The 25,968-nt window shown below is 40.2% G+C and overlaps 1 protein-coding gene across 1 annotated transcript in view; it reads right to left on the reverse strand.

Moving 5' to 3' along the window:
- Positions 1-19,142: 19,142 nt before the first annotated feature.
- KHDRBS2 (KH RNA binding domain containing, signal transduction associated 2) overlaps positions 19,143-25,968 on the reverse strand; it is a 773,215-nt gene continuing 766,389 nt past the window's right edge. Inside the window, exon 10 of the mRNA XM_059880504.1 lies at positions 19,143-19,722. The gene's annotated coding sequence lies outside the window, so the exon portion shown is untranslated. The remainder of the gene's footprint in view (positions 19,723-25,968) is intronic.

The raw sequence follows: 25,968 nt of genomic DNA on the forward strand, positions 1-25,968 counted from the left end.
AGAAAATGCTAATTTTGCCAATAAGATCTAGTATTCAGGTTCACACTCAGTATGTGTCCCTGAAGTATCCAAGAATTTTCCAGACAGACCTAGGATCACTGGATCCTTCCTACAGAGAAAAATTGATGAAACTTGGGTTTCTTTTGTGTGTGTGTGTGTGTGTTCATTTTTCCATGTAATTATCTAATCCTTCCCTTCTGTGTCACCTGTGAGGGGAAATTGTTACTTAAAGTTGATCTCCAAGCAGCGATTTCCAAGTAGTGGGTTACTCACAGCAAACAGAAGGCTGGGAAATGTACATTGCTTTGATGAATGAAAGGCAAGAAAAAAGAGTGCTCTTCAGGCATCTATCTATCAGCAACTGTCTAGATTCTAAGATGTGGGAACTCCAGGTTCGCACTCAGTATCCAGGTTCACACTCAGTGTGAGTCCCTGCAGTATCCAAGAATTTTCCAGATAGAACTAGGATCATTGGATCTCTCCTACATAGAAAACTAGATGGAACAGATGTTTGGATGTTTGTTTGTTTTTCCTTGTGAGTGTGGGGCCCTTCCCTATGGTAACATAGTCAGGGGAAATTGTTACTGAAAAATGACTTCCAAGCAAACATTTTCAAGCAGTGTGTTACTCTCAGGAAACAGAATGCTGGGAAAGCTATGTTCCTTCAATGAATGAAAGGCATAAAAAGAGAGTGTTTTTCAGGCATCTGCAAGGATTTCAGGCATCTTTAAGTCTGCAAGGATTCCGGTTTCATTAGGTGAAAATGCTGCTTTCTCTTCAGGTCCCGAGTTCTGTGTTCAGAAAAACGTTTCCCCACAGGGTCAGGGTTGTGCCAAGACACTACTAGACACTGTACCATTCCCTTAGAAAAGAGTTTAGGCGAGAGTGTTCTGTGAGTGCTTCTGCCATATCAGTTGTTACCCTGAGTGGGTGAAATTACACTGTCAGATGACTTTATAGTATTAATAAGCAGGAGCCAGTGCTTTCAGAAAACACAAATACTTAAGCCAAGCTGTGGTCAGAAAGAGGAGAAAACTGAGCCCGCGTGCACTTCTTTCAGGCTTATGACTGCAGCCACTCTGCAGCCACACAAAGAAATGCTGCTTCTGTCATTAGGCTCCAAATCCCATGTTAAGAAAAACAAACGTCCCTGTAGTTGAAAGTTATATAAGGGAGCCCAAGGACAGATTGCACTATTCCAAGAGTAAAGAGTTCAGTGGGGAGTGTTCTGTGAGTGCTGACTTCCACACCTGTTATCAGCCTAATTTGGTGAAATGGGACTGGGTGATGACTTGCCAGTAAGAAATGGCAAGGAGCATTGCAACAATCCAGCTTTCACAGGAAGAATACTGTGATTTTCCCTTATTGCCTGGATTTCCAGCTTGAAGATTATACATTTCCCTCCATATTTGCTGTTGCTGTTAAGTTGCTTCAGTCGTGTCTGACTCTGTGCGACCCCATAGACAGCAGCCCACTAGGCTCCTCTGTCCCTAGGATTCTCTGGGCAAGAATACTGGAGTGGGTTGCCATTTCCTTCTCCAGTACATGAAAGTGAAAAGTGAAAGTGAAGTCGCTCAGTCGTGCCTGACTCTTAGCGATCCCATGGACTGGAGCCTACCAGGCTCCTCCATCTATGGGATTTTCCAGGCAAGAGTACTGGAGTGGGGTGCCATTGCCTTCTCCATCCCTCCACATTTAGAGCTCTGTAAAGACACTCATAGCATACAGACAGTGTGCCATTTCTGAACAAAGATATCAGTGGAGAGTGCTCTGGGAACTTGGATGGCCAAGCCTGTTTTTACTCTGATTAGGTGAAATGTACTGTCAGATGACCTCCCAGCAAGAAGTGGCAAGCAGAATGATTCATGAGAAGTGAAGTTACTTTGCCGTGTGTGGCTCCTTCAGATCTCATGATTTGTAGCCTACCAGGATGGTCTGTCCATGGAATTTTCCAGGCAAGAATATTGGAATGGGTTGTCATTTCCTTCTCCAGAGGATCTTCCAGACCCAGGGGTGAACCCAGGTCTCCCACATGACAAGCAGACACTTTACCCTCTAAGCCACAAGGGAAGCCCCCTGGATTCATTAAAAACTCAGCTACTTAACCAAAGCTGTTCTAGGATTGAAGAGTAGAAGGAGCCTGTGTCTTTTTCTGGCAGGTTGGATGATGCAAACGATACAGTTTTCACAGAGGAACTGACTGCTTTTTGACATCATCCCCCTGTTCAATGTTCACAAAAGCACATCTCTCTGAATTCCCAAAGCTGTGTCAACTTATTCCTAGGACAAAATTTATAGTCCCTGAATGTTAACTTTTATATCTGTTTTTACCATGATCAGCTAAAACTATACTGTCAGAGGACTTCCCATCAAGAAATGGCAAGCAGTGTGTTTTATCAAACACAAACATGTGATGAAACTTTCTGTCATAAAAAAGGGAAAAATGCACCAATGTCTTTTTTCATCATATTTGAGACCACAAGGATTCCATTTTGTTAGGCAAAAATGCTGCTTTCTCTTCAGGCCCCAATTTCTGAATTCAGAAAAACCTTTCCCCACTGGGTCAGAGCTATGCCAAGACACTAGTAAAATATGCTGTACCATTCCCTTAGACAAGGATTCGGGAAAGAGTGTTCTGTGGGTGCTTCTGCCATATCAGTTGCTACCCCAAGTGGGTGAAATTACACTGTCAGATGACTATGTAGCATTAATAAGTAGGCGCCAGTGCTTCCAGAAAACAGATCCTTAAGCAAAGCTGCAGTCATAAGAAAGAGAAAAATGAACCCAGGTGCGTTTCTTTCAGACTGAAGACTTCAACCACCCTGCAGTCACAGGAAGAAAGGCTGCTTCTGACATGAGGCTCCAAATTCCATGTTAACAAAAACAAATGTCCCTGTAGTTAGAGAGCTGTGTAAGACAGCCCAAGGACAGATTGTACCATTCCAAGAGCAAAGAGTTCAGTGGGGAGTGTTCTGAGACTTCAGTGGGGAGGATTTTCTGAGTGTTGACTGCTGTACTTGTTGTCAGCCTAATTTGGTGAAACGGCCTGGGAGATGATTTCCCAGTAAGAAGTGGCAAGCAGCATGATCCTCTCAGCAAACTCAAATAATTGACCAAAGCTGTTGTCATAATGAACAGAGACATGCCCCCAGTGAGTTTTGAGTTATCCTGGCTGGTTGGAGGCTACAACTATTCTGCTTTCACAGGAGAAATATACTGATTTTGCCATATCAGCTGGATTTCCAACTTCAAGATAACACAATTTCCTGCACATTTAGAGCTGTGTAGACACTCCTAGTGTAAAGACACTGTACCGTGTGCTGAACAAAGATATCATTGAAGCGTGCTCTGTGAATGTGGATGTCCAAGCCTAATTTATTTTGATTAGGTGAAACTTAAATGTACTGTGAGATGACCTCCAGCAAGAAGTAGCAAGCAGCCTGATTCATGAGGTGTGAAGCTGCCCAGCCATGTGAGACTCTTTGCCATCCCTTGGACTATAGCTTGCAGGTAAGAATACTGGAGAGAGTTGCCATTTCCTTTTTCAGGGGATTTTCCTGACCCAGGGATCGAGCCCGGTCTCCCACATTGCAGTTCGATGCTTTACCCGCTGAGCCACCAGGAAAGCTGGCCTGATTCACTGAAAACTCAACTACTTAAAGAAAGCTGTTCTAGGATTGAAGAGTAGAATGAGCCTGTGTGTTTTTCTGACAGGTTGGGTGCTGCAACTATACAGGTTTCACAGGGGAAATGACTGCTTTCTAGGCAAGAGTACTGGAGTCAGTTGTCATTTCCTTCTCCAGGAGATCTTCCCAACCTGGGGATCAAACCCATGTCTCCCTCTCACATTTCAGGCAGACCAGGGAAGCCCGCTTGATTCCTTGAACCTTCAACTACTTCACCAAAACTATTCTAGGGTTGAGGAGTAGAATATGCCTGTGTGTTTCTCTGGCAGGTCAGATGCTGAAGCTATCCAGGTTATATGCAAGACAAATGACTGCTTTTTGACATCATACTCCAATTCCAGGTGCAGAAAAACACATCTCCCTCAGCTTCCCAGCTGAGTAAATTATTCCTAAGACACAATGTACTTATCTGTGAATGTTGACTTCTGTATCTGTTTTTACCCTGATGAGGATAAAACTGTACTGTCATGGGACATCCCAACAAGAAAGAGCAAGCTGCATGTTTCCCTCAGAAGACAGAAATACTTGGTGAAACTGGCTGTCATAAAGAAGGGGGAAATGTACCAACGTGTTTTTCCATCAGGTTGAAGACTGCAAGTATTCCAGATTCAGTTTGCGAAAATGCTGCTTTCTCTTCAAGCACCGAGTTCTAGGTTCAGAAAAATGTTTCCCTACAGTTGTGGAAATATGAAAAAGCACTCCAAGATCACACCAGACCTTTCATTCCCTTAGAAAAGTGTTCAGGGAAGAGTTTCTGTGAGTGTTTCTGCCCTACCTGTTGTTACCCTGAGTGGGTGAAATTACACTGTCAGGTGACTTTGTAGCATTGATAAGCCAGTGCTTGGGCTTTGAGAAGATGCAGATACTTCAGCAATGCTGTGGCCATAAGGAAGAGGAGAATGAATCTGTGTGCATTTCTTTTAGGCTTAAGATGACCACCATCCTGCAGTCGCATAAAGACATGCTGCCTCTGCAATTAGGCTGCAAATGCCATGCGAACAAAAATCAAATGTCCCTGTTGTTAGAAAGCTGTCTAAGAGAGCCCAAGGACAGATGACACCATTCCATGCAGTAAAACGTTCAGAGGGAAGTGTTCTGAGAGTCCAGCGGAGAGTGTTCTGTGAGCGTTGACTACCATACCTGTTGTAAACCTAATTCAGTGAAACTGGACTGGGTGATGACTTTCCAGTAAGAAGTGTCCAGCAACGTGTTTCTTTCAGAAAAATCAAATAAGAAACCAAAGGTGTTGTCATAATGCACAGAAAAATGACCCAGTGTGTTTTTGTGGCTGGTTTGAGGCTGCAAGTATCCTGCTTTCACAGGAGTAATATACTGATTTTGCCATATTTCCTGGAATCCCAGCTTCAAGGTAACCCATTTCCTTGCACATTTAGAGCTGTGTAAAGGCTCTTGTAGTGGACAGACACTGTACCATTTAAGAAGCAAAGATTTCAGTGGAGAGTGCTCTGTGAATGTGTATTGCCAAGTCTGTTTTTACCCTGATTAGGTGAAATGTAGTCAGGTGACCTTGCAGCAAGAAGCAGCAAGCAGACTGATTCATGAGAAGTGAAGTTGCTCAGTTGTGTACAACTCTCTGAGATCCCATTGATTGTAGCCTGCCAGACTCCTCATCCATAAAATTTTGCAGGCAAGAGTACTGGATTGGATTGCTATTTACTTCTCCAGGGGATCTTCTCGACCAGGGATCGAACTCAGATCTCCTGCCCACATTACAGACAGATGTTTTACCCTCTGAGCCACCAGGAAAGCCTGCCTGATTCCTTGAACCCTCAACTACTTCACCAAAGCTTTTCTAGAGTTAAGAGTAGAATGAGCCTATGTTTTGCTGGCAGGTTGGATGCTGCAGCTATCCAAGTTTCACAGGGCAAATGACGGCTTTTTGATGTCTTACTCCAATTCCAGGTGCACAAAAATGCATCTATCTCAGTTTCCAAGATGTGTAAATTCATTTCTAGGATACAAAGTATTTATCCGTGAATGTTGACTCCTGTATTTGTTTTTACCTTGATGAGGGTAAAACTGTATTGTCAGAGGACTTCCCAGCAAGAAAGGGTAAGCTGCGTGTTTCTCTCAGAAAACAGAAATACTTGATGAAAGTGGCTGTCATAAAGAAGGGAAAAATGCACCAGTGTGTTTTTTCCATCAAGTTGGAGACTGCAAGTATTCCTGATTCTTCGTTTGGTGAAAATGCTGCTTTCTCTTCAGGCACCGAGTTCTAGGTTCAGAAAAACATTTCCCCACAGGTGTGGAAATGTGCAAGGACACTCCTAGATTATACTGGACCATTCATTCCCTTAGAAAGCACTCAGGGAGGAGTATTTTGTGAGTTCTTCTGCCCTACCTGTTGTTACCCTGAGTGGGTGAAATTACACTGTCAGATGACTTTGTAGCATTAATAAGTTAGTGCCTGGGCTTTGAGAAGACACATATACTTCAGCAAAACTGTGATCCTAAGGAAGAGAAAAATGAACCCTTTTGCATTTCTTTCAGGCTTAAGATGGCAACCATCCTGCAATCACACAAAGACATGCTGCCTCTGCCATTAGGCTGCAAATCCCAAGCAAACAGAAACAAATGTCCCTGTAGTTAGAAAGTTGTCTGAGAGAGCCCAAGGACAGATGACCCCATTCCATGAGTAAAGCATTAAGTGGGGAGTGTTCTGAGAGTCCAGCAGGGAGTGTTCTGTGAGTGTTGACTCCTAATTCAGTGAAACTGAACTGGGTGATGACTTCCCAGTAAGAAGTGGCCAGCAATATGTTAATTTCAGAAAACTCAAATAATGGACAAAAGCTGTTGTCATAACTAACAGAAATATCAGCCAGTATGTTTCTGTGGCTGGTTTGAGGCTGCAACTATCCAGCTTTCACAGGAGGAGTATACCAATTTTGCCATAATGCCTTTATTTCCACCCTCAGGATAACACATTTCCCTGCACATTTAGAGCTGTGTGAAGACACTCCTCATGTACAACACTGTACTGTTTGCTGAGCAAAGATATCAGTGGAGAGTGCTTTGTCAATGTGGATGACCATGTCTATTTTTAACCCTAATTATGTCAAGCATACTGTCAGATGACCTCGCAGCAAGAAGTGACAAGCAGCCTGATTCATAAGTAGTGAAGTGCTTAGTCATGTGTGACTCTTTGGGATCTGATGGACTGTGGCCTACAAGTCCTCCATCTATGGAATTTTCCAGGCAAGAATACTGGAGTGGGTTGCCATCTCCTTCTCCAGGGGATCTTCCTGACCCAGGGACCAAACCCAGGTCTCCCACATTGCAGGCAGATGCTTTACCCTCTGAGCTACCAGGGAAGCCCACCTGGTTCATTGAAAACTCAACTACTTAACCATGACAAATATTTGGGGAAACTATGTAAACAGTGACAGACTTTATTTTCTTACACGTGTCTTACAAATCACTCATGGGTTAGACTAAGGTAGTTGCTGAGTTGAGTAAAGAAAAAGAAAAAGAAACCAAAGTTCTCTCCATCTCACTTGCATTCTATACCCACCTAGCTTTCCATGGCAGACGTATAGCTTTAGTGATGTGCTCGGATTCAGAGTCACACACAGCATATTTCTGAATGTTGTGGAGAGTTGAACAGGACACATTGGATCCTTCTTTGTGAACACTGGTTTGAACAGAATTCTGGGGCTACTTAGTACTATACTTCTGTTACCCTGGATAGGTGGCAATGGAATCTGAGATGAACTCCTAACAAGGAGTTAAAAGGAGGCTGTTTCTTAGAAAAAACTCAAGTGTCAGACTAAGAAAGCCATTGAACTGAATAAATCTAAAGAAATGAGATGCCAGTCCAGGTTCGATGCACGATACTGGATGCTTGGGGCTAGTGCACTGGGACGACCCAGAGGGATGGTATGGGGAGGGAGGAGGGAGGAGGGTTCAGGATGGGGAACACATGTATACCTGTGGTTGATTCATTTTGATATTTGGCAAAACTAATACAATATTGTAAAGTTTAAAAATAAAATAAAATTTAAAAAAATGAAGAAACCAAAGTGTTTTTTGCCTGTCAGTCTGCAACTAACTAGCTTTCAGAGGTAGATGGTACAACTTGAGTGATGAGGCTCGGATTCCAAGATTCACTCACAGCATGACTCTGAACAGTGCAGAAACTTAAACAGCACACGACAGATCTTTCCTTGGGAACACTGGTTAGAGCAGAATTATGAGACTAGTTCATGCTATATCTTTAAGTAATCTGGTTAGGTGGAAGTGTACTCTGAGATGTTCTCTTAACAAGGAGTTCCAAATGGCATGTTTCTTTCAGAAAACTCAAAGATTAGATGAAAGAATTTGTTGAACTGAATACAATAAAAGCAACCAATACGTTTTACAACATTCATACATAAAATGTTTCTGATGAATGTTAAGACATAAACAGAGCACACTGGTTCCTTCATTGTGAATATAGGTTCGAGCACAAAGTTCTGTAAGTAGCTAGTATTATATATACTAAGAACTAATCTGGTTAGGGGAAATATGCAGTCAGAGATGACCTCCTTGGATGATTATTTCCAAGCCAAGCAGCCCTTTCCTTTTGGAACACTCAAGGGTTAGCCTAAGGAAGCTGTGGAACTGAATAAAAGAAAAGCAATCAAACTGGTTTTCAACAAACTTTTAGTCTATTACTAACAGGCTTTCTGAGGCAGAAAATACAGCTTTAGGCAAAAAGGAACATCATTCAAGGCTCACTCACAGAAAGCTCCTGATGAATGAAAGATACAGACAAAGCACACTGCTTCCTTCAGGGAGAATGCTGGTTTGACCGGAGGGTTCTGTGACTAGTGAGTAACCCAGGTAGGTGAAAGGTCACTCTAAAGGTAGGTAACCCAGGTAGGTGAAAGGTCACTCTCAAGTGACCTCCTAACAAGGAGTTCCAGGCAGGGTGATTCTGACCTACAACTCAAGTGTTAGACTGAGGAAGCTGTTGACCTAATAAAACTAAAGAAACCAAAGTATTCATTGCCTGTCAGTCTGCACCTAACTAGCTTTCAGAGGTAGATGGTACTACTTTTTGATGAGGCTCTGATTTCAAAATTCACTCTGAACAGCATAGAAACTGAAACAGGAAACAATGGATCCTTCCTTGGGAACACTGGTTTGAGCAGAGATTGGGACTGGTTCATGCTAGAAGTAACAAAATTACGGGTTAGGCGAAATTGTACTCTGAGATGTCCTCCTAACAAAGAGTTCCATGCAGTGTGTTTCCTACATAAAATTCAAGGGTTAGATGAAGGAATTTGTTGAAATGAATACGATGAAAGCAACCAACAAATTTTACAACATTCACACGGTGTTCCTGATGAATGCAAAGACACAAACACAACACACGTTCCTTCATTGTGAATACAGGTTTGAGAACATAGTTCTGTGAGTAGCTAGTATTATATTCATAACTAACCTGGTTAGGGTAAAAATGAAATTAGAGAGAACCTCCTAACAAATTTTTCCAAGCAGCATGTTTCTTTAGGAAAACACAATGGTTGATCTAAGAAAATTGTTGAATGTAATACAACAAAAGCAACCAAAATGTTTTCCAACTAACTTTAATTCTATGATTATCAAGCTTTCAGAGGCAAACAAACAAACAAAACCCCAGCTTTATCCTAGAGCCTCTGATTTCATTGTTCACACACAGAATGTTCCTAATGAATAAATGCAAAGACAGAAATAAGACTTCTGGTTCTTTCAGTGAGAGTACTGATTTGACCAGAGAGTTGTGTGGCTAGTTAGTAGTATACTTTTAACTAACCTGGCTCAGTGAAAATATACTCTGAGAGGACATCCTAACAATTATTTCCAAGCCCATTCCTTTCATTATAGTCAAGGGTTAGACTAAGGAAGTGGTTGAACTGAATAGAACAAAAACAACCTGTATTTTTCAACTAATCAGTCTACAACTAACTAGCTTTCAGAAGCAGAGAATACAGCTTTAACCAACAGTTTCCAATTTTGAGATTCACACACAGCATGTTTCCAAACAGTGTAGAGACTTAAACAGGACACACTGGATCCTTCTTCGTGAACACTGTTTTGATCAGAGAGTTGTGTGAATAGTCAGTATTCTAACTATAACTAACCTGGTTTGGTGAAAATGTACTTTGAGATGACCACCTAACAAAGTTCCAAGAAAACTGTTTCTTTCAAAAACTCAAGAGTTAGACTAAGGAAGTTGTGGAACTGAATTAAACAACAATAACCAAAGCATTTTTCAAGGAACTTTCAGTCTACAACTAACTAGCTTTCAGAGGCACTAAATACAGCTTTGCCAAGAGTCTCAGATTTCAAGATTCTCACTCAGCATGTTTCTGAGCAGTGTAGAGACTCAAACAGGATACACCGGGTCCTTCTTTGTGAACAGTGCTTCGAGCAGAGCTTCTGTGACTAGTCAGTACTCTAGCTATAATTAACTTGGTTAAGTAAAATGGACTCTGAGTTGATCTCCTAACAAGGAGTTCCAGCAGTCTATTTCATTCAGAAAAATCACTTGTTAGGTTAAAGAAAGTGTTGCACTGAATAGTAGAAAAGCAATCAAAGAGTTTTCAAGTCACTTCTAGTGTGAAACTAACTAGCTTTCAGACATAGAGCTTTTACCAACAGACTCTGATTTCCAGGTTCACACACAGTTTGAGCAATGTAGAAACGAACACAGATCACGGTAGTAGTGAGCGCTGTGAGCAGTGATAGCCATTGAGAACAGAAGCCCTAGCTTGCACCTTGTTCTGGCTGTAACCCTTCCATGTCCAGCCATGCCTTCCACCAATGCAGTGAGTGAGTGAGTGAGTGAAAATCCCTCAGTTGTGCCTGACTCTTTGCAACCTCATGGACTATGCAATCCATGGAATTCTCCGGGCCAGAATACTGAAGTGGGTAGCCTTTCCCTTCTCCAGGGAATCAAACCCAGTTCTCCTGCATTACAGGCAGATTCTTTACCAGCTGAGCCACAAGAGAAGCTCCCACCAAGGCAGTGGCTACCAGCATACCCAGGAAAAGATGCACTGTATACACTTCAGTCCCATATCATAGCAAAGCTACAGAGACATAAAATGACATAAGGATGCTCCCACACAAGCACAGGCCTTCATGGCTGGGAGAGGTAATTTTTTACCTAATTTCATAAAGTTAAGTAAAAAAACAGAAGAATTTTCTTCAAACAAAAAAACAAAAAAGAAGAAGAATAGCAAACAAACAAAACCTTGAAAAACCAACAAATGAAACAAAAAGTCCAAAACAGTATTAAGAATGCTAACTGAATTAGGGGAAGCGTAGACAAATACAGGGAGATTTTAATAAGAAATTAGAGAACAAAAAAAGAACCAGTAACAACTGAAGAATATAGTACCTGAAATTGAAAATACAGTAGACAGGGACTTCCCTGACAGTCCAATATTTAAGACTCTGCCCCTCCACTGCAAGGGGTATGGGTTCAATCTTTGACCTGGGAACTAAGTTTCTGCATGCTGCACAGTGTGGCCAAGAAAAGAAGAAGAAAGAAATATATATATATTTTTTAATACAATAAGGAAAGTGAACAAGACGGTGGAGGAGTAGAAGCATATGGAATACATCTCTCTCCTTGGATGCACCAAGAATACCTTTTCAGAGGCAGAAGTTGTCACAGAGCACCAGCTGAGTATTGGCAAGTCTCCCTGACCACTGGAAAGGAATATATAGATCCATGCACAACTTGATAGGAAGAAGGGAGAAGGAAGAGCAGAGTGAGTGGAATTGGACCTGTACCTGGGGGTGGTACAGGTACCACCTGGAAGCTGAAGCAGAGGAGAGATCCTCACATCAGGACCAATTGGATGGGAGAGAAGGGAAGCATTTGAGGCTGTCAGAGAGTGACGCAACTGATTTGTGACAGTCTGAATGGTGTGAGAACCACATGGATGATCCATGCTGTGGCCCTACTTACAACAGACAGGGACCAGAGTCAACTGGTGGGCATGGTGACTGGGAGCTGGAGCATATGGATTGGAAAGAAATCTCGGGGTGAGGACTGCTGTTGATGTGGGCAGAGGGCACGAGGGGATGGTAGGGTGGAAATTTGCAGTGGGGAATGCATTTTGAGGAAACCCAGGTGGCCATGGAGGTAGAGTGCTACTGCTGAGTCACAATGGGGAATGAAACCACCATTATAGCCTCTCCCTCCCCACATGCCAGTTATGGGCAGCTGATCAATGGAGGAAGACCCCAGTGAGGGTAGACTTTTTAGTGTCTGATGTGTCAAGAAATAGAGAAAGACCAGCCTTAGAGACCCTTGAGTGCCAGCTGCAGAAGCTAGAAAAGACTCCTTATAGAGCCATATTTCCTGCACCCATAGCCATTGACTTCCCTGTGTACCTGGCACTGCTGAAGTCTCCATGATCCAAAGAGCCACACCACTTCCATGAATGGACCTCACTGGGGCAGACCCAACCCTCCAGGGCAGCCTTGGGTGCGAATTCCTATAGATGACCCACATAAACCCCCATGCCCCCATAAATTCCTATAGATGACCCGCATAAACAACAAATGAGCTCCAGGGGTGGAACAACTAAGGAAGGGATCCACCAGTTGTACAAGATGCAGATTAAATCCACATGATCAACTAGGTAGACTCTGTGTCTATGGAATATATAAAAGGACAATGAGTGTTCCCACAAAAGATAACACTCTAGCTCTGGCAGCTGTGGATGTTGGAAGCAAGTACACACAAATGTAGGACAAGAGTAGAGTCTGAGCTGTCCTCACAGTAGGTTCACAGACCAATCTTCCTCAGTACCAGAGGGACTCCTAGGTAGATGGAAGTAGGCTATGGCTCACAGTGGGGGAAAGGACACTGAGACCTGAGAAAAACATATATAATTTTTTATGTTTTGATTTGTTTTGCAGTTGATTCTGTTTTTTTTTTTTTCCTATTCTTTTTTTCTTTGTTGTTGTGGTTGCTGTTTACATTATTATCTCTAGGCTTTTGGGAATTATTTTTAATCACACATTTTGTTTCTTTTATATATTTCTACTTCTAGTTTGGCTTTCTGTGGTTTTCTGTTTTTGCTTTTTGTCTTTCTTTTTTTATTTTTTATTTATTTTCTTCTTGCAGTTTTCCCTTTTATTATGTATAAATCTTTTTATACATGTCTATTTATCTTTGTTTTTCTATTTTTTTTCTTTTTTTCATCATGTTTGTTTCTTTTATTTTCTTTGCTTTATCCCTCAATTGACACTTTAGTCTCTTGTTTTCTGTTTTGTGTTTTACTTAGCTTTGTTTTTAATTGATGATAGCATTTTTGGTTTCATTTGCTAGCTGAGTCACTCTCTTGTACTTTATTTTCTTTGGATGCTTTTGGTTTCATATGCATGTGTGTGTGTTACTTTATTTTCATTTCTATTTGTCTGATTTTGTTTTTATCTTTTGTGGATTTCATTTTGCTTCTTGCTTTTGCTTGTTTGTTTTAATCCCCTTTTATTACCATAATAAACTGCTTGTGGGACCTTGCTTCCCTGATCAGAAGTTGGGCCTGAGCCCAACTTGTTGAATCCTGGAGTTGTTGAGTCCAGGGCTCTAGACCATCAGATAATTCCTGACCCCTGGGAGTATTAATCAGTCAGAACTCCCACAGAGGTCTCCACTCAAATCCAGCATCCAGTACCACTCAAGTGCCTGCAGCATCCAGTGCTGGATGCTTCACCCAAACAACAAACAAGACAGGAATATAAACCAAGTTATCACAGACAGGCTGCAAGACACCCCAAAACACACCACATCACATGATCTTTCCCATCAGAGGGAAAAAGCTCACCTCCTCCCACCAGAATATGGGCACAGGTCCCTTCCAACACAAAGTTGACAGAAGCCACTGGACCAACCTTACCCACTGGGGTCAGAGACCAAAAGCAAGAAGAACTGTGACCCTATACCCTGAGGAATGGAGACCACAAACACAGTAAGTTAAACAAAATGAACAGACAGAGAAATATTGTGCAGATGAAGGAACAAGGTAAAAACCCACAAGACCAAATGAACAAAGAGGAAACAGGCAAACTACTCTGAAAAATAATTTAAAGTAATGATAGTAAAAATCTTCCAAAATCTCAAAAATAGAATGGGAAAAATGCAAGAATCATTTAGCACATTTAACAAGGATCTAGAAGAAATAAAGAGCAAGCAATCAGTGATGAACAACAAAATAACTGAAATTAAAATTTTTTCTATAAAAGATCAAAAGCAGAATAAATGAGATAGAAGAATGGATAAGTGTGCTGGAAGACAGAATTGTGGAAATAACTACTGAAGAGCAGAATATAGAATGGAGAATGTAAAGAATTAAAGATAGTCTCAGAGAGCTCTGGGATGATATTAAACACACCAACATTCGAATTACAGAGGTCCCAGAGAAAGAAAAGAAAAAGAAAGGAAAAATCCTACAAGATTACTCTACTCAGCAAGGACTTCATTCAAAATAAATAGAGAAATAAAAAGCTTTACAGACAAGCAAAAATTAGAATTCAGTACCACCAAACCAGCTTTTCAACAAATACTGAAGGGATTTCTCTCTGCATGAAACACAAAGGAAGAAAAAAGCCTACAAAAACAAAATAAAAACAATTAAGAAAATGACAATAAGTACATGCACTGTGTGCTCAGTCCTGTCTGACTCTTTATGATCCCATGGACTATAACCCTCCAGATTCATCTATCCATTAAATTTTCCAGGCAATAATCCTGGAGTGGATTGCCATTTTCTTCCTCAGGGGGTCTTTCTTGACCCAGGGATTGAATCCACTTCTCTTGCATCTCCTGCACAGGCAAATGGATTCTTTACCACTAGGGCCTTCTGGGGAGCCCACTAATAGATACATATATATCAATAATAGCTTCAAACATAAATGGATTAAACACCCCCGTAAAAAATGACATAGACAGACTGAATGGATACAAAAATAAGGGCAATTGGATTCTGGGGCATTAGGTCTACATTTGTTTTAAAGAGGCTTGTACGTTCTGAGACTGACCGATAAATGACAATGCTGCAAAACTTTGTTGTTATAAAGCTGAATTTTAAAATACAGCACAAAAAATCTATGAATAAAGATATGTATAAAAAGCAAGATAAAAGGAAGAGTGAAAATTAACTTCACTGAAAAGCATTACCTAAGTTATTTAATAAATTACCAAATTTCATATAAAATTCCATATTATTTTTTGCTATTGTTGTTCAGTCACTAAGTCATGTCTGACTCTGTGACCCATGGACTGCAGCATACCAGTCTTCCCTGTCCTTCACTATCTCTCGTAGTTTGCTCAAATTCATGTCCATCAAGTTGATGATGCTTTCTAACAATCTCATCTACTGCTGCCCCCTTCTCCTGTTACCTTCAATTATTCCCAACATCAGAATCTTTTCCAGTGAGTCAACTCTTTGCATCAGGTGGCCAAAGTATTGGAGCTTCAGTTTCAGTATCACTCCTTGTAGTGAATATTCAAGGATGATTTCCCTTAGGATTGACTAGTTTGAGCTCCTCACAGTTCAAAGGACTCTCAAGAGTCTTCTCCAGCACTACAACTGAAAAGCATCAATTGTTTGGTGCTCAGCCTTCTTTGGAGAAGGCAATGGCACCCCATTCCAGTACTCTTGCCTAAAAAATCCCATGGATGGAGGAGCCTGGTAGGCTTCAGTCCATGGGGTCGCTAAGTCGAACACGACTGAGCGACTTCACTTTCACTTTTCGCTTTCATGCATTGGAGAAGGAAATGGCAACCCACTCCAGTGTTCTTGCCTAGAGAATCCCAGGGATGGGGGAGCCTGGTGGGCTGCCATCTGTGGGGTCACACAGAGTCGGACACGACTGAAGTGACTTAGCAATAGCAATAGCAGCCTTCTTTATGGTCTAATTCTCACATCCATACATGACTACTGGAAAAACCATAGCTTTGATTTGGATATATATATGGACAAATATATGGATATTTGTCAGTAAAGGGACATTTCTTCTTTTTAACACACTGTCTGGGATTGTCATAGCTTTCCTTCCAAAGAGCAAATGTCTTTTCATTTCATGGCTGCAGTCACCATCTGCAGTGATTTTGGAGTCCAAGAATATAAATTTTGTCACTGCTTCCACTTTTTCCCCATCTATTTGCCATGAAGTGATGTTACTGTTTGCTGTGATCTTAGTTTTTTGAATGTCCATTTTTAAGCCAGACTTTTCACTCTTATCTTTCACCCTCATCAAGAATTCCTCTTCACTTTCTGAATTGGAGTGGTATCATCTGCTTATCTGGGTTGTTGATATTTCTCCTGGCAACTTTGATTCAAGCTTGTGATTCATCCAGCCAGGCATTTCACATGAGGTGCTTGGCATAGAAATTAAATAAGCATGGTGACAGTATACAGCCTTGTCATACTCCATTCCCAATACTGAACCAGACTGTTGTTCCATGTTCAGTTCTAACTGTTGCTTCCTGACCTGTATACAGGTTTCTTGGGGAACAGGTAAGGTGGTCTGGTTCTCCCATCTCTTCAAGAATTTTCCACAGTATGTTGTGATTGAAATAGTCCAATGTTCTATATAGTCAATGAAGCAAAAATAGATGTTTATCTGGAATTCCCTTACTTTTTCTATGATCTAACGAATGTTGGCAATTTGATCTCTGGTTCCTCTGCCTTTTCTAAACTCAGTTCTGTGCATCTGGTAGTTTTTGGTTCATGTACTGCCTAATTTGAAGGATTTTGAGCATTACTTTGGTAGCATTAAAATGAGTGCAATTGTACAGTAGTTTGAACATTCTTTGGCATTGCACTCCTTTGGGATTGGAATGAAAACTGATCTTTTCCAGTCCTGTGGCCACTGCTAAGTTTTCCAAACTTGCTGACAGTAGTTAGTGCAGCACTTTAACAGTGTCATCTTTTAGGATTTGAAATATCTCAGCTGGAATTCCATCATTTCCACTAGCTTTGTTCACCGTAATTCTTCTTAAGGTCCACTTGACTTCACATTTCAGGATGTCTGACTCTAGGTGAATGACTACATCATCATGGTTATCCAGGTCATTAACTTTTCTGTATAGTCCTTCTGTGTATTCTTATACCTCTGATTAATGCCTCCTGCTTCTGTGAGGACCATACTATTTCTGTCCTTTATTGTGCCCATTTTCCCATGTTATGTTCCCTTGGTATCTCCAATTCCTTAAAGAGATCTCCAGTCTTTCCCATTCTATTGTTTTCCTCTATCTTTTTTTTTTTTTTTTTGTATTGTTCACTTAAGAAGTCCTTCTCATCACTTTTTTATATTCTCTGGAACTCCTCTCTTCTTTAATCAGCTATTTGTAAAGCCTCCTTGTGGAAGTGGAAGTCACTCCGTTGTGTCAGACTCTTTGTGACCCCATGGACTATACAGTCCATGGAATTCTCTAGGCCAGAATACTAGAGTGGGTATCCTTTTCCTTCTTGAGGGGATCTTCCCAACCCAGGGATTGAACCCAGGTGTCCCTCATTGCAGACAGATTCTTTACCAGCTGAGACACAAGAGAAGCCTCCTGAGACAACCTTTTTGCCTTTACAAGAAGCATTTCTTTTTCTGGGGGACAGCTTTGGTCACCACTTCCTGTGGTGTTACCAACAATGTTATGACCCTTTGTCCAGTTCTTCATGCACTCTGTTTACCAGATCTAATCCCTTGAATCTATTGATCACCTCCACTGTATAATCTTAAGGGATTTGATTTAGGTCATACCTGAGTTGTCTAGTGGCTTTCACTTTCTTCAATTGAAGCCTGAATTTTGCAATAAGGAGCTCATTATCTGAACCACAGTCAGCTCCAGGTCTTGTTTTTGCTGACTGTATAGAGCTTCTCCATCTTTGGCTGCAAAGAATACAATCAATCTAACTTCAGTATTGTCCATCTGGTGATGTCCATGTATGGAGTTCTCTCTTGTATTGTTGGAAGAGAGCGTTTGTTATGACCAGCATGCTTCCTGATGAAACTCTGTTAACCTTTGCCCTGTTTTGTTTTGTACTACAAGGACAAACTTACCTGTTACTCCAGGTGTCTCTTGACTTCCTACTTTTGCATCCAATCCCTATGATCTTTTTTTGGTGTTAGTTCAAGAAGGTATTGTAGATCTTAGAACCATTCAACTTCAACTTCTTCAGCATCGGTAGTTGGTGCATAGACTTACTGGGATGTTGAATGGCTTATCTTGTATATGAACTGAGATCATTCTGTCATTTTTGAGACCACACACAAATGATGCATTTCAGACTCTTTTGTTGACTATGAGAGCTATTCCACTTCTAAAGGATTCTTGCCCACAGTAGTAGATATAATGGTCCTCTGAATTAAATTCACCCATTTCCATCCATTTTAGTTCACTGATTCCTAAGATGTTGATGTGCACTCTTGTCATGTTCTACTTAACAATGTCCAGTATACCTTGACTTAACATTTAATATTCCTAGGCAAAGATGTTCTTTATAGCATCAGACTTTCACCACCAGATACATCCACAACACAGCATTGCTTCCACTTTGGCAAAGTCTCTTAATTCTTTATGGAGCTATTAGTAATTGCCCTCTGCTCTTCCCCAGTAACATATAGGACTCCTTTTGGCCCGGGGGGGCTCATCTTCTGGTGTAATATCTTTTGCCTTTTACACTGTTCATGGGGGCTTTGTGGAGAGAATACTGAAGTGGATTGCCATTCCTTCCTCTAGTGAACTGGGTTTCCCTGGTGGTGCTAGTGGTAAAAATTCGCTTGCCAATGTAGAAAATGTAAGACATGCAAAATTGATTCCTGAGTTGGGATGATACCCCTGGAGGAGGGCACAGCAACCCACTTTAGTTCTTTCCTGGAGAAACCCTTGGACAGAGGAGCCTGGTGGGCAACAGTCCTTAGGGTCACAAAGAGTTAGACATGACTGAAGCGACTTAGCAAAGCATTTCTAGTGGATTATGTTTTGTCAGAACTCTCCACTATGACCCACCAGTCTTGGGTGATCTTGCATTGCATGGCTCATAACTTCATTGAGTTATGCAAATCCATTTGCCCTGACAAGGCTGTGATCCACAAAGGGGATATTTTTAACCACAGTCAATAGAAATATATTTTTACAGATCTTGCTTTGTCAAATACAGTCTTGTAGTGGTTCCATATTGCTAAAGCTTATGATTTTTCTCAAGTAGTATTTTCACCTACAGCTTTGTGTATCAATACTCATTAAAAAACACTCAGCAGGATTTTAAAAGTAACTTACATCAATTCAGAGGGATAGCAAAACTTTTTAGTGATATAATGGTCTGTAAAATGAGATGGCAACTGAAAAATTCAGCCATTTCTACTTTCTTAATCTTGCTTCTTAAATTAGTTGTTAAGCATTCTATTGAGCTGGTAAGAAATCAGATTAGTAGAAAGAAATGTACACATGTGTATATTTTAAACACATTTAGTTTCAAATTCTACAGTATATACTGTATGGTAAATATAGATCATCCTTGAACCAAAGTAAATTTAAGCAGTAAAGTTTAGCACAGTCACTCAGTCATGTCTGACTCTTTGGGACCCCATGGATTGCAGCACACCAGGCTTCCCTGTCCATCACCATCTCCTCAAGCTCAATCAAACTCATGTCCATCGGGTCGGTGATGCCATCCAACCATCTCATCCTCTGTTGTCCCCTTATCCTCCCGCCTTCAATCTTTCCCAGCATCAGGGTCTTTTCCAATGAGTCAGTTCTTTACATCAGGTGGCCAAAGTATTGGAGTTTCAGCTTCAGCATCATTTGTTCCAATGAATGTTCAGGGCTGATTTCCTTTAGGATTGACTGGTTGGATCTCCTTGAAGTCCAAGGTAATCTCAAGAGTCTTCTCCAACAACACAGTTCAAAAGCAGTAAAAGGAAGAGCCAAAACAGAGGTGAATGACTGCTTTCTGGTGAAGGTCCCCAACTCCAACTAATGGAGGGTCCAATCTTTTCCATGGTGAACATGATTGCCTTTTGAGGAAATTACCTGGAACCAAATAAGAAGTATGTGTTTAAGAAAGGCTTTGGGGGAAATTTGTCACATGAAATAATGTGTTGAATTATGGCAACAGTGCTGCATATTCCTGTGAGTGACAGTAAATTTAAAATGACGCCTAAAATGAGGAAATGTAGAATAGATTCCAACTGAGTATGTTTTCTATCTTAGGGTGTCCTCAGGCATTGGTTTTGAGAACAAATTTGCCAGAAGACTGTGGTAAGTGTGGGGAGCAGGAAAAGAGATTTCATTATATCACCAAGAGGGAATAGCTGAAGCTCTATACACAGAGAATAAAACTGTCCCAAAGAATGACATCTTGGAGTTTGGTGCATGTTTCTAGGGTTGAACTGAGTGATGAAGTCTTATGTCAGGATTCTGCATATACTTCATATTTGTATCATTTGATTCTTTGGCCTTTGAGACTCTTTAAGGAGAGACAATATTGCTTTAGAAACAAATTATTTTGATTCATGTTAGGAGCCCCAAGTCATGTCTCTTTCTTTTTCTGATGAGCATCTGAAATTACACTAGAAGTGGGAAGAAATATAAAAAGAAGGAGAGAAAGGAAGAATTTTACCTAGAAGTGAGGCATCAGTACATTTTTGGCACCAGAAACACAATGCATAATACTATAAATGTCATTTATTAAACAGTCATTTTTCAGCATTTCTGACATGGCAACACTTTAGTAGACATTTGAGCACTGGTATGACCCAGAGGGATGGTATGGGGAGGGAGGTGGGAGGGGGGTTCAGAATGGGGAACACTTGTACACCCATGGAGGACTCATGTTGATATACGGCAAAACAAATACAAAATTGTAAAGTAATTGGCCACCAATTAAAATAAATAAATTTAAAAAAATATGAATTGAAGGTGTTTCTGCCCAAAGCAGACATATTCTAATGGGGGATATGGACAGATAAGCAAAATGTGACAACAAAGTATCCTTTCTCTGATGAATTTGCTGGAGACATCTGGAAGGGGAGGGGGTACCTAACCCACATCAGGGACAAGGGGGAAGGATCAAAAATATTTTTTTAAAGGGGGAGGGTGAGCCAAGTTTCATTTTCAGATAAATGTACTTGGAATTTCTTCCACTGAGTTGTAACAAGTAATTATATCAATGCTATTTAAAGATGGGTTAGTATTAAGCCTTGAAAGTCAAACTAGGGGATTTAATTTGATAAAAAACGGGAGGTCATTTAAGTTTTTAAACTGGGAGTGAAAATATGATCAGTTCAGTCAGGTCAGTTACTGAGTCATGTCCAACTCTGTGACCCTGTGGACTGCAGCATGCCAGGCTGCCCTGTCAATCACCAATTCCCAGAGTTTACTCAAACTCATGCCCATCAAGTTGGTGATGCCATCCGACGATCTCACCCTCTCTCTCTCATGCCATTCTCCTCCTGCCTTCAATATTTCCGAGCATCAGGGCCTTTTCTAATGAGTCAGTTCTTCACATCAGGTGGCCAAAGTATGAGAGTTTCAGCTTTAGCATCAGTCCTTCCAATGAATATTCAGGGTTGATTTCCTTTAGGATTGACTGGTTTGATCTCCTTGCAGTCCAAGGGACTCTCAAGAGACTTCTCCAACAACACAGTTCAAAAGCATCAATTCTTTGGCACTCAGATTTCTTTATAGTCCAACTTTCACATCCGTAAATGACTACTGGAAAAACCATAGCTTTGACTAGATGGACCTTTTTCAGCAAATTAATGTCTCTGCTTTATAATATGCTGTCATGGTTGGTCATAGATTCCTTCCAAGGAGCAAGCTTCTTTTAATTTCATGGCTGCAGCCACCATCTGCAGTGATTTTGGTGCCCCAAGATATAAAGTCTGTCACTGTTTCCATTGTTTCCCCATCTATTTGCCACGAAGTGATGGGGCCTGATCATGGTCTTAGTTTCTTGAGTGTTGAGTTTTAAGCCAACATTAACATTCTCCTCTTTCACTTTCATCAAGAGGCTCTTTAGCTTTTCTTTGCTTTCTGCCATAAGGGTAGTGACAACTGCGTATCTGCGGTTATTGATATTTTTCCTGGCAATCTTGATTCCAGCTTGTGTTTCATCATGATATACTCTGTATATAAGTTAAATAAGCTGGGTGACAATATACAGCCTTGACGTACTCCTTTCCCAATTTAGAAGCAGTCTGTTGTTCCATGTCCAGTTCTAACTGTTTCTTCTTCACTTGCATACAGATTTCCACCTCATCTCATTCGGATCACCTCTAACTCCCTCCTTCCTCTTCTCTTCTCCATGTAATGCTTTGAACCTTTCTGGGTGACCCTCATGGTGGAGAAACTTTTCATCTTTAACCCAGATGTTTTATCAATGGTGCTGTATAGAAGGAGAAGTTTTGAGACTACTGTAAAAATAAGACGGATAACAGGAAGCAGGAGGCTCAAATCCAAACCCTGACTCCAGGGAATTCCTGACACCAGGGAACATTAATTGACAGGAGCTCATCAAATGCCTCCATACCTATACTGAAACCAAGCACCACACAAGGGCCAACAAGTTCCAGGGCAAGACATACCAAGCAAATTCTCCAGCAACAAAGGAACACAGCCCTGAGCTCCAATATACAGGTTGCCCAAAGTCACCCCAAAACCATAGACATCTCATAATTCATTACTGGACACTTCATTGAACGCCAGAGAGAAGAAATCCAGCTCCACCCACCAGAACACCGACACAAGCTTCCCTAACTAAAAAACCTTGACAAGCCACCTGTACAAACCCACACACAGCAAGGAAACACCACAAAAAAGAGAGCTCCACGAACTGCCAGAATACAGAAAGGACACCCCAAACTCAGCAATTTAAACGAGAGGAAGAGACAGAGAAATACACAGCAGGTAAAAGAACAGGATAAATGCCCACCAAACCAAACAAAAGAGGAAGAGATAGGGAATCTACCTGATAAAGAATTCCAAATAATGATAGTGAAATTGATCCAAAATCTTGAAATCAAAATGGAATCACAGATAAATAGCTTGGAGACAAGGACTGAGAAGATGCAAGAAAGGTTTAATAAGGACCTAGAAGAAACAAAAAAGAGTCAATATATAGCGAATAATGCAATAAATGAGATCAAAAACACTCTAGAGGCAACAAATAGTAGAATAACAGAGGCAGAAGATAGGATTAGTGAATTAGAAGATAGAATGGTAGAAATAAATGAATCAGAGAGGATAAAAGAAAAACGAATTAAAAGAAATGAGGACAATCTCAGAGACCTCCAGGACAATATTAAACGCTACAAAATTCGAATCATAGGGGTCCCAGGAGAAGAAGACTGAAAGAAAGACCATGAGAAAATACATGAGGAGATAATAGTTGAAAAATTCCCTAAAATGGGGGAGGAAATAATCACTCAAGGCCAAGAAACCCAGAGAGTCCCAAACAGGATAAACCCAAGGCAAAACACCCCAAGACACATATTATTCAAATTAACAAAGATCAAACATAAAGAACAAATAATAAAAGCAGCAAGGGAAAAACAACAAATAACACACAAGGGAATTCCCATAAGGATAACAGCTGATCTTTCAATAGAAACTCTTCAAGCCAGGAGGGAATGGCAAGACATACTTAAAGTGATGAAAGAAAACCTACAGCCCAGATTATTGTACCCAGCAAGGATCTCATTCAAATATGAAGGAGAAATCAAAAGCTTCTCAGACAAACAAAAGCTGAGAGAATTCTGCACCACCAAACCAGCTCTCCAACAAATACTAAAGGATATTCTCTAGACAGGAAACACAAAAACAGTGTATAAATTCGAACCCAAAACAATAAAGTAAATGGCAATGGGATCATACTTATCAATAATTACCTTAAACATAAATGGGTTGAATGCCCTAACCAAAAGACAAAGACTGGCTGAATGGATACAAAAACAAGACCCCTACATATGTTGTCTACAAGAGACCCACCTCAAAACAGGGGACACATACAGACTGAAAGTGAAGGGCTGGAAAAAGATTTTCCATGCAAATAGGGACCAAAAGAAAGCAGGAGTAGCAATACTCATATCAGATAAAATAGACTTTAAAACAAAGGCTGTGAAAAGATGCAAAGAAGGTCACTACATAATGATCAAAGGATCAATCCAAGAAGATATAACAATTATAAATATATATGCACCCAACATAGGAGCACCACAATATGTAAGACAAAGTATATATATGCTAACAAGTATGAAATGAGAAATTAACAATAACACAATAATTGTGGGAGACTTTAATACCTCACTCACACCTATAGATAGATCAACTAAACAGAAAATTAACAAGGAAACACAAACTTTAAACAATACAATAGACCGGTTAGACCTAATTGATATCTATAGGACATTTCATCCCAAAACAATGAATTTCACCTTTTTCTCAAGTGCCCATGGAACCTTCTCCAGGATAGATCACATCCTGGTCCATAAATCTAGCCTTGGTAAATCCAAAAAAATTGAAATCATTCCAAGCATCTTTTCTGACCACAATGCAGTAAGATTAGATCTCAATTACAGGAGAAAAGCTATTAAAAATTCCAACATATGGAGGATGAACAACACACTGCTGAATAACCAACAAATCACAGAAGAAATCAAAAAAGAAATCAAAATTTGCATAGAAATGAATGAAAATCAAAACATAACAACCCAAAACCTGTGGGACACAGTAAAAGCAGCCCTAAGGGGAAAGTTCATAACAATACAGGCATACCTCAAGAAACAAGAAAAAAGTCAAATAAATAACCAAACTCTACACCTAAAACAACTAGAAAAGGAAGAAATGAAGAACCCCAGGGTTAGTAGAAGGAAAGAAATCTTAAAAATTAGGACAGAAAGAAGTGAAAAAGAAACAAAAGAGACCATAGCAAAAATCAACAAAGCCAAAAGCTGGTTCTTTGAAAGGATAAATAAAATTGACAAACCATTAGCCAGACTCATCAAGAGACAAAGAGAGAAAAACCAAATCAAGAAAATTAGAAATGAAAATGGAGAGATCACAACAGATAACACAGAAATACAAAGGATCATAAGAGACTACTATCAGCATTTATATGCCAATAAAATGGACAACGGAGAAGAAATGGACAAATTCTTAGAAAATACAACTTTCCAAAACTGGACCAGGAAGAAATAGAAAATCTTAGCAGACCCATCACAAGCACGGAAGATGAAACTGTAATCAGAAATCTTCCAGCAAACAAAAGCCCAGGTCCAGACGGCTTCACAGCTGAATTCTACCAAAAATTTAGAGAAGAGCTAATACCTATCCTACTCAAACTCTTCCAGAAAATTGCAGAGGAAGGTAAACTTCCAAACTCATTCTATGAGGCCTCCACCCTAATACCAAAACCTGACAAAGATGCCACAAAAAAAGAAAACTACAGGCCAATATCACTGATGAACATTGATGCAAAAATTCTTAACAAAATTCTAGTAATCAGAATCCAACAACACATTAAAAAGATCATACACCATGACCAAGTGGGCTTGATCCCAGGGTTGCAAGGATTCTTCAATATCCAAAAATCAATCACTGTAATACACCACATTAACAAATTAAAAAATAAAAACCATATGATTATCTCAATAGATGCAGAAAAAGCCTTTGACAAAACTCAACATCCATTTATGATAAAAACTCTCCAGAAAGCAGGAATAGAAGGAACATACCTCAACATAATAAAAGCTATATATGACAAACCCACAGCAAACATTATCCTCAATGGTGAAAAATTGAAAGCATTTCCTCTAAAGTCAGGAACAAGACAAGGGTGCCCACTTTCACCATTACTATTCAACATAGTTTTGGAAGTTTTGGCCATAGCAATCAGAGCAGAAGAAGAAATAAAAGGAATCCAAATTGGAAAAGAAGAAGTAAAACTCTCACTGTTTGCAGATGACATGATCCTCTACATAGAAAACCCTGAAGACTCCACCAGAAAATTACTAGAACTAATCAATGAATATAGTGAAGTTGAAGGATATAAAATGAACACACAAAAATGCCTTGCATTCCTATGCACTAATAACGAGAAAATAGAAAGAAAAATTAAGGAAACAATTCCATTCACCATTGCAATGAAAAGAATAAAATACTTAGGAATATATCTACCTAAAGAAACTGAAAACCTATATATAGAAAACTATAAAACACTGGTGAAAGAAATCAAAGAGGACACTAATAGATGGAGAAATATACCATGTTCATGGATTG

This window comes from Bos taurus, chromosome 23 (assembly GCF_002263795.3).
Source record: "Bos taurus isolate L1 Dominette 01449 registration number 42190680 breed Hereford chromosome 23, ARS-UCD2.0, whole genome shotgun sequence".
In the NCBI taxonomy this organism is placed as follows: domain Eukaryota; kingdom Metazoa; phylum Chordata; class Mammalia; order Artiodactyla; family Bovidae; genus Bos; species Bos taurus.